Source organism: Pleurodeles waltl, chromosome 10, assembly GCF_031143425.1.
Source record: "Pleurodeles waltl isolate 20211129_DDA chromosome 10, aPleWal1.hap1.20221129, whole genome shotgun sequence".
Classification (NCBI taxonomy): domain Eukaryota; kingdom Metazoa; phylum Chordata; class Amphibia; order Caudata; family Salamandridae; genus Pleurodeles; species Pleurodeles waltl.
The window spans coordinates 19295609-19309622 of NC_090449.1; the positions used below are offsets into that span (position 1 = coordinate 19295609).

The 14014-nt window shown below is 46.8% G+C and overlaps 1 protein-coding gene across 1 annotated transcript in view; it reads right to left on the bottom strand.

Annotated features, from left to right (window-relative positions):
* The window catches only part of LOC138260931 (red-sensitive opsin), a 56063-nt gene that overhangs the window by 12530 nt on the left and 29519 nt on the right, over positions 1-14014 (bottom strand). The window lies entirely within an intron of this gene.

Sequence of the window (14014 nt, forward strand, 5' to 3'; positions counted from 1 at the left end):
GGTGAAGCTTACCATTTAGCTGAATGGTGGTAACGTGATTGCAGACCACTGTAGTGAATCCTAGTTTGTTGTAATGGGATAACAGGAGTTAGCTTAGCCTTTGGCTTGCAGACTCGTGCCCCATCACCTAGTGACTTTTAACCTACTTAGCTTGCTCTGTCTTAGCCCATTTAATTATGTAATTTCTCTAAGATGGCTGCCTTGTTTATAGTTAGGCTACTTTTTATGCTTTGCATTATCAGTGCCACCGCACTAAGGCGTCAAGATCAAGCAATAAAGACAAACAAACAGTAGGTGTTCACACTTAGGGTTTTCCCTCTCTATACTTTCGAGGGATTGTTTATAATAATTGCCGTCCCAAGCATGTCTGTTATCTATTGTTTGGGAACACACCTACGTCAGGGGTCCTGGTAGATCTATATAAATACATCTCACTTTAGACAGATAATCAGAGGGATTCCGACCAGAGGGATTCGCCACCATCGCTGATACCAATGCTGCATGTCGTCTTGACGCTGACCCAGTCTTCGTGTCCCTGCAGAGTCCGAGATAGAGGTAATGAGGGTTGTGGGCTCCTCTCATGGACATGGCATTGGCAGATTATGTTTAGCAAACCCAGCTCTCCCTTAGGTAGGAGGTTAGGCCTATCACATTAGGGTATTAGGGCATATTACATCTCGTATGTCTTTTACATGCGTTGCAAAATGGTAGGGGTCTTTGTAATAATGGCTCTCGTCTTCACAATTCTGTTTTTTGCATTATTCATTATCCTAATCATTGCAGCCCATGCAACATATCGCAAATTGCAGTTGTGTTAAATAAAAACGATTGAAACTTTACTGCATCTTTGTCATTATCTGTGTTTGTATGAGACATGATATATCTGTGAGAAAGGGGTAATCTCCGTTTAACCACGACACTCCCTGAGATGTCCTATTCTCGAGTCCATGCGTAAAGGCTGCCACAAATCACCTTTTACTATTGTGTTTTTGGTGAGGCGCTGCTAGTGAGCCGGTAAGGTTGGGACAACAGTTGCGATTTGTTGTAGGATAGGCATAGTCGCCTACAAGCAAAAGTACTGTCATCCTTCAACTAGCAGTCTTGCCTAGAGCTGGAGTCCAAACTACGACACCACCTTTTAGTCTGTTACCCATGTCACATATGCAGATGTGTTGGCTTAATCTATTCTCCCAGGTGAAGCATTTGGCTTATCCCCAATTAAATGGACAGGTCAGTAGCCCACAGACTCTTTCCTCTCGAGTCACCTCTTTTTCGTGGTTAAAGAACAAAAACAAATCTACAATTGTCATATTCAGACTGTTCAAACCAGTGTAAGGCATATCTACTGCTCAGGATAAAGAGATGTTGTGAACAGCATCTAAGTGCTGTTCTTCTGGTCTGTGATTGCCTTGTCTATAACTCTGCCTTTGTCAGTGTCACCTATGACACCAATGTGGAGGTCAAGCCATGGACATGGTGACAACTTTGTATCTTTAATTATAGCTTCTTCAGCTCCGGGAGATGTATTTTGGCCATGTTGGGTGTTATCCTCATAAGTGTGCGAGTACCCAGCAATAAGATTGCTAGTGCTGTAGTCGTAGATATCCTGATGTAAAAATGTCTTATTTCCCCCTTGGCGTTAGCACTATCAAGCAGGATACAGTTTTGCTTGTTTGATGTGGTGGACCTCAAACCTAAGGCAAGTCAGGCTGGGAGAATATCCACACTATTAGGAGCAGCGCAGGACATCAGTCCTTTAAAGTTATATTTGTTTAGTGCTGTTTTCAGCCATATAGTTTTTGTGTTTTTACACTGTCCACAACCAAAGTATCTTGTTGGGTCTTAGGAGTCACTGACTTTCCGTATAATGCCAGGAAGCTCAGTCACTCCATTGATAAGAACCAAAGGTCCCTATGTTTTTTTCTTATGCATTTTATTAGGATAAAATAAATGTATCTTATGACCTTTCAGAGGCAGACCAAGATTTTTCAGAATTGTGGAAGTCAGCCACATGGGCTAAATCCACAAGTACAGCCATATTCATCTCTATGATTAAAGCTGATCTGTGACCAGGGGTTCCTCTTTTCTTTCTACCTTCTCTCCAGCAGTAGCTTTTTGTATGGTCCTCTTCTCCCACCACTGACAGTGGCTCCTGTGATAGAAAATCCACTATAGCTCAAAAAGGAAACTTCTCCAGTTTGCCAGGATAGCACCCAACGAAGCAAAGGGAAGTCCACTGAGGGGCACTCCACAACAGAAGCACTGTGTTCCCTCCTTCGAACAAGTTCAACTGCACTACTAGCTGGACCACATCCTCTGTGAGATCCTGCAGGGATAGTAATGGCTCTGTGCTTGCCATGGGCAAGTGGTGGCCAAGCAACTGGCTGCAATCAGTGCTGACAACTTTGCACTGTTGATTAGACCTTACAACGCATACGTTTACAACACATGCCTTCACCACTTTAACAGGCATCCTTTACCACGCAATGCCGAGCAAAGCATATAACTTTACAGTACATGGCTTTACAGTGCAAGGTAAGTATATATAAGGTAAGTGAAACTATCTATCTATCTATCTATCTATCTATCTATCTATCTATCTATCTATCTATCTATCTATATCTATCTATCTATCTATCTATCTATCTATCTATCTATCTATCTATCTAGTTGTGTGTATATGTTATATATTTATATATATATATTCACACATATATAGATATGTATATAAACATATCACATAAAAATAATTGTGTTTGTGTTTTTTAATGTGGGAAGACCCCCCTCACCCAAACTACCTCCATGTTTTTTATTGTATATTTAAATAGTTTCTTAATTGGGGGAGACCCCTTCCATTTAAAAAAATAATTATACTTTTCTTCTTTTTGGGGGGAACCCTCCAAATGCCCCATGTTTTCTAACCTTACCACCTATATTCCTTTTCCCACCTCTAAACCTGGCCTGGGTGGAGCTCACAGAGTTCTACTCTGCAGAATTCCGCTGAGTTGGCCATGGAGTTCGGCGTGCGGTGGAGTGCAACCCCACCCTGATTATTAATTATGCACCAGATCTCGGAAGAGCTAAGCAGGGTTGGGTGGCCCGTTCCTGCTTAGCGCTTCCAAGATCGGGCATAAGTCTCCCCTGCAGTGCATGCACACTTCCTTTCACCAACTGCCCTCCTTCAAAACTTGCTACGGAGTGCTAGGCACACCCCTGTTTTTTACAAGCACAGATCCCCCCTCATATGCAAATGCTGTCCATGCCTAATGCCGGCCCCCATGTGCACAAAGAAGAGAAAGTGAAAAGAGGATTTACCTGGGTCCCTGTTGCAGTCTGGCTCTCTGCCTCCCTATGCCCCTTGCTTCTGGGCTGCAGACGGCAGTGAAAAGAATGGAAGCCTGGAACAGGAGCTGGCGCTGGTGCAGCCAGCCCCTCACAGCAGCTCTGCTGCGGCCACACCGGGCGCTGCCGACATCATCCTCCCGCCTAGTGTGCACTGCAGTCCAGTTATGGGCCACACAGCGCAAGCGCAGTTTGTCTGCGCTTGCGCTGTGTGGCCCACAACTGGGCTCCAGACTATTTATGAGCCACACAGTGCAAGCGTAGACTATCTGCGCTTGAGCAGTGTGGCCCATAACAACTAGTGTAATGAGCTCTGTTCTGCTCTGGGGCTAGCTGAGTTTTTTGCCAAATTCCGCGTTCCGAGCTGAGCTCAGAGTGCCAAAAACTCTGTTAGCCCTGCCAGCGGAGCAGAGCTCATCGCCCACCCTTACTCTAAATCAGAGGTCTTCAATCTGGGGGTCGCGACCCCCAAGGGGGCTGTGGAGTCCTGGAAAGGGGGTCACGCATTCCTCCAGCCGATTGTTAAATGATGGTTAAAATGATTCTGGTGAATTTGATTTACTGAGTCTGCCGTGCTGTAAAAGCCGCACAGAAAGCTAAGGAGGCCTTTATACCAGGGCACCTGCTTCCTGAATGAAATGCAAATATGCTCTACGAGCTGATCTGCAAATGTAAAGGGTAATCTGTGACTGTAAAGGATGCTTGGGAGCTGATCGAATCACAAAGCTTTGTGATGACAAACGTTTATTCTTTTTTAGGGGTAGTGCAAAGAGTTGAGAAGTGTGTGTGCTTTTAATTGTAGTTACACTGCGTTTACTTTCACTGGAGGTGTTGAAGGGACAGCCATTTAAAAAAAAGGAATTGCATATGCTCTGGTATTACTTAAATCTACATTTTGGAATCACAGTTTTATCTTAAACATTTTTGTAGAGGCCTATCTTATACTGTGTGTAACACAAGTATAAAACAATGCCTTACATATTCACAGTGCTTTCTATCACAAGCTGTGACCTTGTGGCACTAAAAATACACGTCACTATTCTCAACTGCACCAACCAGGATTTAATTCTGTCGCTCTCCGGTTACACACAGACCTCTTTGGTGCATTAACTAATAGAGGCTTCATAATGCATTATAGTGCATTTCCCACTGAGTTTAAACTTTCTTTTATTTATTTTTCATTTAAGCTGGCTGTCATTTTATATGTAGCTACCTGACGGCGAAAGACTTAAAAACAACTTAGAATATTTTGGGGTTTATTTTTGAGAGGCTTGTGCTGCTGGAGCATCACTTTTTTGACACTCCAGTGGCACAAGCCTCCTAATCATACGTATGAGGTGACGCAAAGCCACCCTGCGTGGCTTTGAATGGCCTCATAGATATGGAGTAAGGCAAAGCAGCACAAGCATTGCCTTACTTTGCGTCAAGGAGGCGTTTCATGGTCATTACGGTGGGTGTTCCCATGCAACACCCATGGATTTTGACGCTCCCCCAGATTTAAAAAATCATGTAAACCGGAGCAGTGCCAAAACCTTACGCCTCCCAGGGCAGGCATAATGAGGAGAAATGTTTTAATTTCTCCTTGTTTTTCCTCTTTCCATGTATGTTGCTATCTGACGCACATATAGAAAGAGATACAATGCCTCTCTGGATTGTTTTTGTGCAGGAAGGTGCGCCTTCCTGCACAAAAACAATCCTGCCTACGTTGGCCCTAGACAGCATTTTGTCCACCAGCGCAGGGAGAAGGGACAGAATGCACTGTATTTCATAAATACGGTCCATTCCTGCCCTTTTATATTGGCGTAGGGCAGTGTAGCAAGAAGACTTGTGGCACTGTCTTACGTAAAATCCCCATAAATGAGGACCTTTGATTTTAGCTACACCTTTGACCATGCACCCACACTCCCTGACCTTTGGTTTGCTAAACACTTTAATATTAATATTATCTCCTCACCATACAAATGATTTGTTGTGGGAAATGGGGACATTTATTATTGTCGATGATGATGAGTTCAGGTTCTAGACATTTCTGTCAGGAGGTGGTCCTTACACCTGAAAATCTTTGAGAGGGAGGTCCCGGCATCAAAAAGTTTGAAGACCTCTGCTCTAAATCCTAAAAATATCCTTACCACTAAACCCTAAAAACACCCTTACCACCCAATAAATGTATCCACTCGTATATCCTAAAAACATCCTTATCACCCTTTGCCCCTACTCACCCCTAAACCCTAAAAAACACCGTATACCCTTACCCATCCTTAAACCCTACAAATATCCTTCTCTCATAGGGGATTTCCATGTATAGTCATAAGCGTTGAATATTCCCCGCCCGCCTGTAGGGACCCCGGAGCACTTTTTTCAATATAACTTCTTAAGTGTCCATGTTCGCCTTATTTCAGAAAGGCCTGCCAAGTCACTTAAGAATGTTCCCATGCAGCCTATAGGAAGGGCTACAGTATTCAAACTTCTTCATTCAGATTGTCCTTGAAGTAAAAGCATTAAAATGCTTGACAAATGAATGCAATTTTTTCGAAAAATTCCTTCACAAACCTCTTTTATATCAGAAAAAAACCCTATGAAGGAGTGCAATGTAGGCCATAGGCTACCATTAGTAATGAAGAAAAAAGGATACTGTGCCTTTAAGAACAGCCGGTCCTCCAGTATCCCATCATGCTTAGATGCATCACGCCGGCATACAACCTCCCCCCACCAAAACGAAAGAGGATGAGACTAACCTTTCCCAAGAGAGTCTTCATTTTCTAAGTGGAAGAACCTGGAAATGCCATCTGCATTGGCATGGGCAGTCCCAGGTCTGTGTTCCACTATAAAGTCCATTCCCTGTAGGGAGATGGACCACCTCAACAGTTTTGGATTTTCACCTTTAATTTGCATTAGCCATTTGAGATGTCTGTGGTCAGTCTGAACTACAAAGTGAGTACCAAAGAGGTATAGTCTCAGCTTCTTCAGGGACCAAACCACAGCAAAGGCCTCCCTCTCAATGGCACTCCAACGCTGCTCCCTGGGGAGTAACTTCCTGCTAATGAAAGCAACAGGATGGTCAAGGCCCTCATCATTTGTTTGGGACAAAACTGCCCCTATCCCATGTTCAGAGGCATCAGTTTGCACAATGAACTGCTTGGAGTAATCTGGAGATTTGAGAACTGGTGCTGTGCACATTGCTTGGTTCAGGGTGTCAAAGGCCTGTTGGCATTCTACAGTCCAGTTGACCTTCTTGGGCATTTTCTTAGAGGTAAGTTCTGTGAGGGCTGTCACTATAGATCCATATCCGTTCACAAACCTCCTGTAGTACCCAGTCAAGCCAAGGAATGCCCTGACTTGAGTCTGGGTTTTTGGAGATGCCCGGTCCAGAATAGTCTGGATCTTAGGCTGGAGTGGCTGAACTTGGCCTCCACCTACAAGGTGTCCCAAGTAAACCACAGTTCCCTGCCCTATCTGGCATTTGGATGCCTTGATAGAGAGGCCTGCTGATTGCAGGGCCTTCAAAACCTTCTTCAGGTGGACCAGGTGATCCTGCCAGCTGGAGCTAAAGACAGCAATATCGTCAAGATAAGCTGCACTAAAGGACTCCAAGCCAGCAAGGACTTGATTCACCAACCTTTGGAAGGTTGTCAGGGGCATTCTTTAAACCAAAGGGCATAACAGTAAACTGATAATGCCCATCAGGTGTGGAGAATGCTGTCTTTTCTTTTGCTCCTGGTGCCATTTTGATTTGCCAGTACCCTGCTGTCAAGTCAAAGGTACTTAAGTATTTGGCAGCACCTAGTTTGTCTATCAATTCATCTGCCCTTGGAATGGGATGGGCATTTAAGTCCTCGGTAGTCCACACAGAACCTCATCTCTCTCTTCCCATCTCTGGTGTGAAGTTTGGGGACTAAGACCACTGGGCTAGCCCAGGGGCTGTCAGAGTGCTCAATGACTCCCAATTCCAGCATCTTGTGGACTTCCACCTTGATGCTTTCCTTAACTTGGTCAGACTGTCTGAAAATGTTGTTTTTGACAGGCATGCTGTCTCCTGTGTCATCATGGGTGCACAGGTGTGTCTGACCAGGGGTTAGGGAAAAGAGCTCAGCAAACTGTTGCAGGACCTTCCTACAGTAAGATTGCTGTTGGCCAGAGAGGGTCTCTGAATAGATCACTCCATCAACTGAGCCATCTTTAGGGTCTGTGGAGAGGAGATCAGGGAGAGGTTCACTCTCAGCTTCCTGGTCCTCATCTGTTACCATCAACAGATTCACATCTGCCCTGCCATAGAAGAGTTTGAGAAGGTTCACATGGATCACCCTTTTGGGGGTCCTGCTAGTGCCTAGGTCTACCAGGTAGGTGACCTGACTCTTCTTTTCTAGCACTGGGTAAGGGCCACTCCATCTGTCCTGAGGTGCCCTGGGAGCCACAGGCTCCAGAACCCAGACTTTCTGCCCTGGCTGAAACTCAACAATAGCAGCCTTTTGGTCATACCAAAACTTCTGGAGTTGTTGACTGCCCTCAAGGTTTTTGCTTGCCTTTTCCACATACTCTGCCATCCTTGAACGTAGGCCTAGTACATAGTCCACTATATCTTGTTTAGGCTCATGAAGAGGTCTCTCCCAGCATTCTTTTACAAGAGCTAGTGGTCCCCTTACAGGATGGCCAAACAGAAGTTCAAAGGGGGAAAACCCTACTCCCTTCTGAGGCACTTCTCTGTAGGCAAAAAGCAGACATGGCAAGAGGACATCCCATCTCCTTTTGAGTTTCTCAGGGAGCCCCATGATCATGCCTTTCAATGTCTTGTTAAATCTTTCTACAAGACCATTGGTTTGTGGATGGTATGGTGTGGTGAATTTGTAAGTCACCCCACACTCATTCCACATATGCTTCAGGTATGCTGACATGAAGTTGATACCTCTGTCAGACACCACCTCCTTAGGAAATCCCACTCTGGTAAAAATACCAATGAGTGCCTTGGCTACTGCAGGGGCAGTAGTCAACCTAAGGGGAATTGCTTCAGGGTATCTAGTAGCATGATACACTACTACTAGTATGTATTGGTTCCCTGAGGCTGTGGGAGGTTCAAGTGGACCCACTATGTCCACACCCACTCTTTCAAAGGGGACCCCACCACTGGAAGTGGAATGAGGGGGGCCTTTGAGTGTCCACCTGTCTTACCATTGGCTTGACAGGTGGCACAGGAGGCACAAAACTCCTTGACCTTTTGGGACATGTTGGGCCAATAGAAGTGGTTGACTAATCTCTCCCACGTCTTGGTCTGTCCCAAATGCCCAGCAAGAGGAATGTCATGAGCTAAGGTCAGAATGAACTCCCTAAACTCCTGTGGCACTACCACTCTCCTAGTGGCACCAGGTTTGGGATCTCTTGCCTCAGTGAAAGGAGTCCATCTTCCCAAGAGACTCTATGTGTCACTGTTATTTTTCCATTGGACTCTTCAGCAGCTTGCTGCCTAAGGCCTTCAAGAGAGGGACAGGTTTCTTGCCCCTTACACAACTGCTCCCTTGAGGGTCCCCCTGGGCCTAGGAGCTCAACCTGATAAGGTTCTAACTCCATGGGCTCAGTTCCCTCAGAGGGTAGAACTTCTTCCTGGGAAGAGAAGTTCTCTTTTTCTTGTTGTGTTGAAACTGGTTCCCCAGTTGTCTTTCCTTTACTCTTGGAGGGTTGGGCCCTTTTTACAGGCTCCAACACCACTTTTTCACCCTGAGCCTTGCACTGTGCTCTGGTCTTGACACACACCAGTTCAGGGATACCCAGCATGGCTGCATGGGTTTTGAGTTCTACCTCAGCCCATGCTGAGGACTCCAGGTCATTTCCAAGCAAACAGTCTACAGGGATATTTGAGGAGACCACCACCTGTTTCAGGCCATTGACCCCTCCCCACTCTAAAGTCACCATAGCCATGGGATGTACTTTAGTCTGATTGTCAGCGTTGGTGACTGGATAAGTTTGTCCAGCCAGGTATTGACCAGGGGAAACCAGTTTCTCTGTCACCATGGTGACACTGGCACCTGTATCTCTCAGGCCTTCTACACTTGTCCCATTAATTAAGAGCTGCTGCCTGTATTTTTGCATGTTAGGGGGCCAGGCAGCCAGTGTGGCTAAATCCACCCCACCCTCAGAGACTAATGTAGCTTCAGTGTGGACCCTGATTTGCTCTGGGCACACTGTTGATCCCACTTGGAGATTGGCCATTCCAGTGCTAGCTGGAGTAGAGTTAGAAGTGGAACCTTTCTTGGGACAGGCCTTGTCTCCAGTTTGGTGTCCTGGCTGATTACAGCTACGACACCAGGCCTTTTTGGGATCAAAGTTTTTATCCTTGTACCCAAAAGTGGATTGTGAAGAGGTTCTGGGCCCTCCCTCCTGAGCAGGTTTTTGGGGCCCTATAGAGGACTCTTTACTTTTCCCTTTGGTTGTCTCAACACGCGTCCCCTGGGGAGTCTTTGTGACCCCTTTCTTTTGGTCACCCCCTTGGTCACCCTAGTCTTGACCCAATGGTCCGCCTTCTTTCTCAATTCTTGGGGAGAAATTGGTCCTAGCTCTACCAGATGCTGATGCAGTTTATCATTGAAACAATTACTTAACAGGTGTTCTTTCACAAATAAATTGTACAGCCCATCATAATCATTTACGCCACTGCCTTGAATCCAACCATCCAGTGTTTTCACTGAGTAGTCAACAAAATCAACCCAGGGCTGGCTCGAGGATTTTTGAGCCCCCCTGAACCTAATTCTATACTCCTCAGTGGAGAATCCAAAGCCCTCAATCAGGGTAGCGTTCATGAGGTCATAGGATTCTGCATCTTTTCCAGAGAGTGTGAGGAGTCTATCCCTACACTTTCCAGTGAACATTTCCCAAAGGAGAGCACCCCAGTGAGATCTGTTTACTTTTCTGGTTGCACAAGCCCTCTCAAAAGCTGTGAACCATTTGGTGATGTCATCACCATCTTCATATTTAGTTACAATCCCTTTTGGGATTTTCAACATGTCAGGAGAATCTCTGACCCTATTTATGTTGCTGCCACCATGGATGGGACCAAAACCCATCTCTTGTCTTTCCCTTTCTATGGCTAGGAGCTGTCTCTCTAAAGCCAATCTTTTGACCATCCTGGCTAACAGTAGGTCATCTTCATTGAGGCTATCCTTGGTGATTCCACAGGTGCTGGACTCTCCTGTGAGAGAAGCAGCATCTCTGACTATCACATTTGGAGTCAGGGTTTGAGGGACCCTGTTCTCCCTAACTAGGAGTGGGGGTGGGAGATCCTCCACTTCACTAGCTTCTCCCTCTGGGAGGTCATCCTCAGAGGGGTTGTTCTTGGCAAACTCTGCCAAAAGCTCCTGGAGCTGTACTTTGGTAGGGTTTGACCCAGTTCTAATCTTTTTTGTTTTGCAGAGAGACCTTAACTCTGACATCCTAAGATTCAGGTAAGGGGTGACGTCGAGTTCCATCACATTCTCTTCTGCATTAGACATTATGGGGGTCATTACGACCCTGGCGGCCGGAGGTATGTTGGCGGTAACACTGCCAACAGGCTGGCGGTGTTCAGCCAGCAATTATGACTGTGGCGGAATTGCCACGGCCATACCGCCGGCGTCCCCGAAGGCGGGTGGGGAATATTCAACGCTTGTGTAAGGAAATGCCTCCTTGGCATGGTTACCCCCTGACTTTTTGCCTTGGCTGATGCCAAGTTATTATTTGAAAGTGTGCTGAGGCCTGCTAACCAGGCCCCAGCACCAGTGTTCTTTCCCTAACCTGTACTTTGTTTCCACAATTGGCACACCCTGGCATCCAGGTAAGTCCCTTGTAACTGGTACCTCTAGTACCAAGGGCCCTGATGCCAGGGAAGGTCTCTAAGGGCTGCAGCATGTCTTATGCCACCCTGGGGACCCCTCACTCAGCACAGACACACTGCTTACCAGCTTTTGTGTGCTAGTGGGGATAAAACAACTAAGTCGACATGGCAATCCCCTCAGGGTGCCATGCCAACCTCACACTGCCTATAGGTATAGATAAGTCACCCCTCTAGCAGGCCTTACAGCCCTAAGGCAGGGTGCACTATACCATAGGTGAGGGCATAAGTGCATGAGCACTATGCCCCTACAGTGTCTAAGCAAAACCTTAGACATTGTAAGTGCAGGGTAGCCATAAGAGTATATGGTCTGGGAGTCTGTCCTGCACGAACTCCACAGCACCATAATGGCTACACTGAAAACTGTGAAGTTTGGTATCAAACTTCTCAGCACAATAAATGCACACTGATGCCAGTGTACATTTTATTGTAACATACACCCAGAGGGCATCTTAGAGATGCCCCCTGAAACCTTAACCGAATACCAGTGTGGGCTGACTAGTTTTAGCCGCCTGCCACACACCAGACATGTTGCTGGCCACATGGGGAGAGTGCCTTTGTCACTCTGTGGCTAGTAACAAAGCCTAAACTGGGTGAAGGTGCTTCTCACCTCCCCCTGCAGGAACTGTAACACCTGGCGGTAAGCCTCAAAGGCTCACCCCCTTTGTTACAGCACCCCAGGGCACTCCAGCTAGTGGAGTTGCCCGCCCCCTCCGGCCACGGCCCCACTTTTGGCGGCAAGGTCGGAGGAGATAATGAGAAAAACAAGGAGGAGTCACTGACCAGTCAGGACAGCCCCTAAGGTGTCCTGAGCTGAGGTGACTCTGACTTTGAGAAATCCTCCATCTTGCAGATGGAGGATTCCCCCAATAGGATTAGGGATGTGCCCCCCTCCCCTCAGGGAGGAGGCACAAAGAGGGTGTAGCCACCCTCAGGGCTAGTAGCCATTGTCTACTAACCCCCCAGACCTAAACACACCCCTAAATTGAGTATTTAGGGGCTCCCAGAACACAGCAAGATAGATTCCTGCAACCTAAGAGGAAGAAGGACTGCTGAGCTGAAAACCTGCAGAGAAGACGGAGACACCAACTGCTTTGGCCCCAGCTCTACCGGCCTGTCTCCCCACTTCTAAAGACACTGCTCCAGCGACGCGTTCCACAGGGTCCAGCAACCTCTGAAGCCTCAGAGGACTACCCTGCATCTAGAAGGACCAAGAACTCCCCAGGACAGCAGCTCTGTTCCACAAAGACTGCAACTTTGCAACAAAGAAGCAACTTTGAAACAACACACGTTTCCCGCCGGAAGCGTGAGACTTTGCACTCTGCACCAGACGCCTCCGGCTCGACTTGTGGAGAACAAACACCACACGGAGGACTCCCCGGCGACTACGAGACCGTCAGTAGCCAGAGTTGACCCCCCTGAGCCCCCACAGCGACGCCTGCAGAAGGAATCCCAAGGCTCCCCCTGACCGCGACTGCCTGCTTCAAAGACCCGACGCCTGGTAAAGACACTGCACCCGCAGCCCTCAGGACCTGAAGGATATGACCTCCAGTGCAGGAGCGACCCCCAGGTGGCCCTCTCCCTTGCTCAGGTGGTGGCTACCCCAAGGAGCCCCCCCCCCTTGCCTGCCTGCATCGCTGAAGAGGCCCCTTGGTCTCCCATTGAAACCTATTGCGAACCCGACGCCTGTTTGCACACTGCACCCGGCCGCCCCAGTGCCGCTGAGGGTGTACTTTTTGTGTTCACTTGTGTCCCCCCCGGTGCCCTACAAAACCCCCCTGGTCTGCCCTCCGAAGACACGGGTACTTACCTGCTGGCAGACCGGAACCGGGGCACCCCCTTCTCCATTGAAGCCTATGTGTTTTGGGTACCACTTTGACCTCTGCACCTGACCGGCCCTGAGCTGCTGGTGTGGTAACTTCGGGGTTGCTCTGAACCCCCAACGGTGGGCTACCTTGGAGCCAACTTTGAACCCTGTAGGTGGTTTACTTACCTGCAAAACTAACAAACACTTACCTCCCCCAGGAACTGTTGAAAATTGCACTGTCTAGTTTTAAAATAGCTTATTGCCATTTGTATGAAAACTATATATGCTATTTTGCTAATTCAAAGTTCCTAAAGTTCCTAAGTGAAATACCTTTCATTTAAAGTATTGTTTGTAAATCTTGAACCTGTGGTTCTTAAAATAAACTAAGAAAATATATTTTTCTGTACAAAAACCTATTGGCCTGGAATTGTCTGAAAGAGTGTGTTCCTCATTTATTGCCTGTGTGTATACAACAAATGCTTAACACTACCCTCTGATAAGCCTACTGCTCGACCACACTACCACAAAATAGAGCATTAGAATTATCTCTTTTTGCCACTATCTTACCTCTAAGGGGAACCCTTGGACTCTGTGCATGCTATTTCTTACTTTGAAATAGTACATACAGAGCCAACTTCCTACATTGGTGGATCAGCGGTGGGGTACAAGACTTTGCATTTGCTGGACTACTCAGCCAATACCTGATCACACGACTAAATTCCCAAAATTGTCATTAGAAACTGATTTTTGAAATTTTAGCTATTTTTCTAAATTTTCAAAAGTCCTGCTAGGGCCTTGTGTTAGTCCCTGTTAGCATTTCTTTTAGAGTTTAAAAGTTTTGTAAAAGTTTGAATTAAGTCCTAGAGATAGTTTTAGATTCTTATAAAGTATTCCAACGTTTAGAAACATAGGGGGTCATTACGACCTCGGCGGTCTTTTCAAAAGACCGCCGCAGGAGACAGAATACCGCCATTGCCGGCGGTATTTCTGTCTCCCTATTGTGACATTTCCGC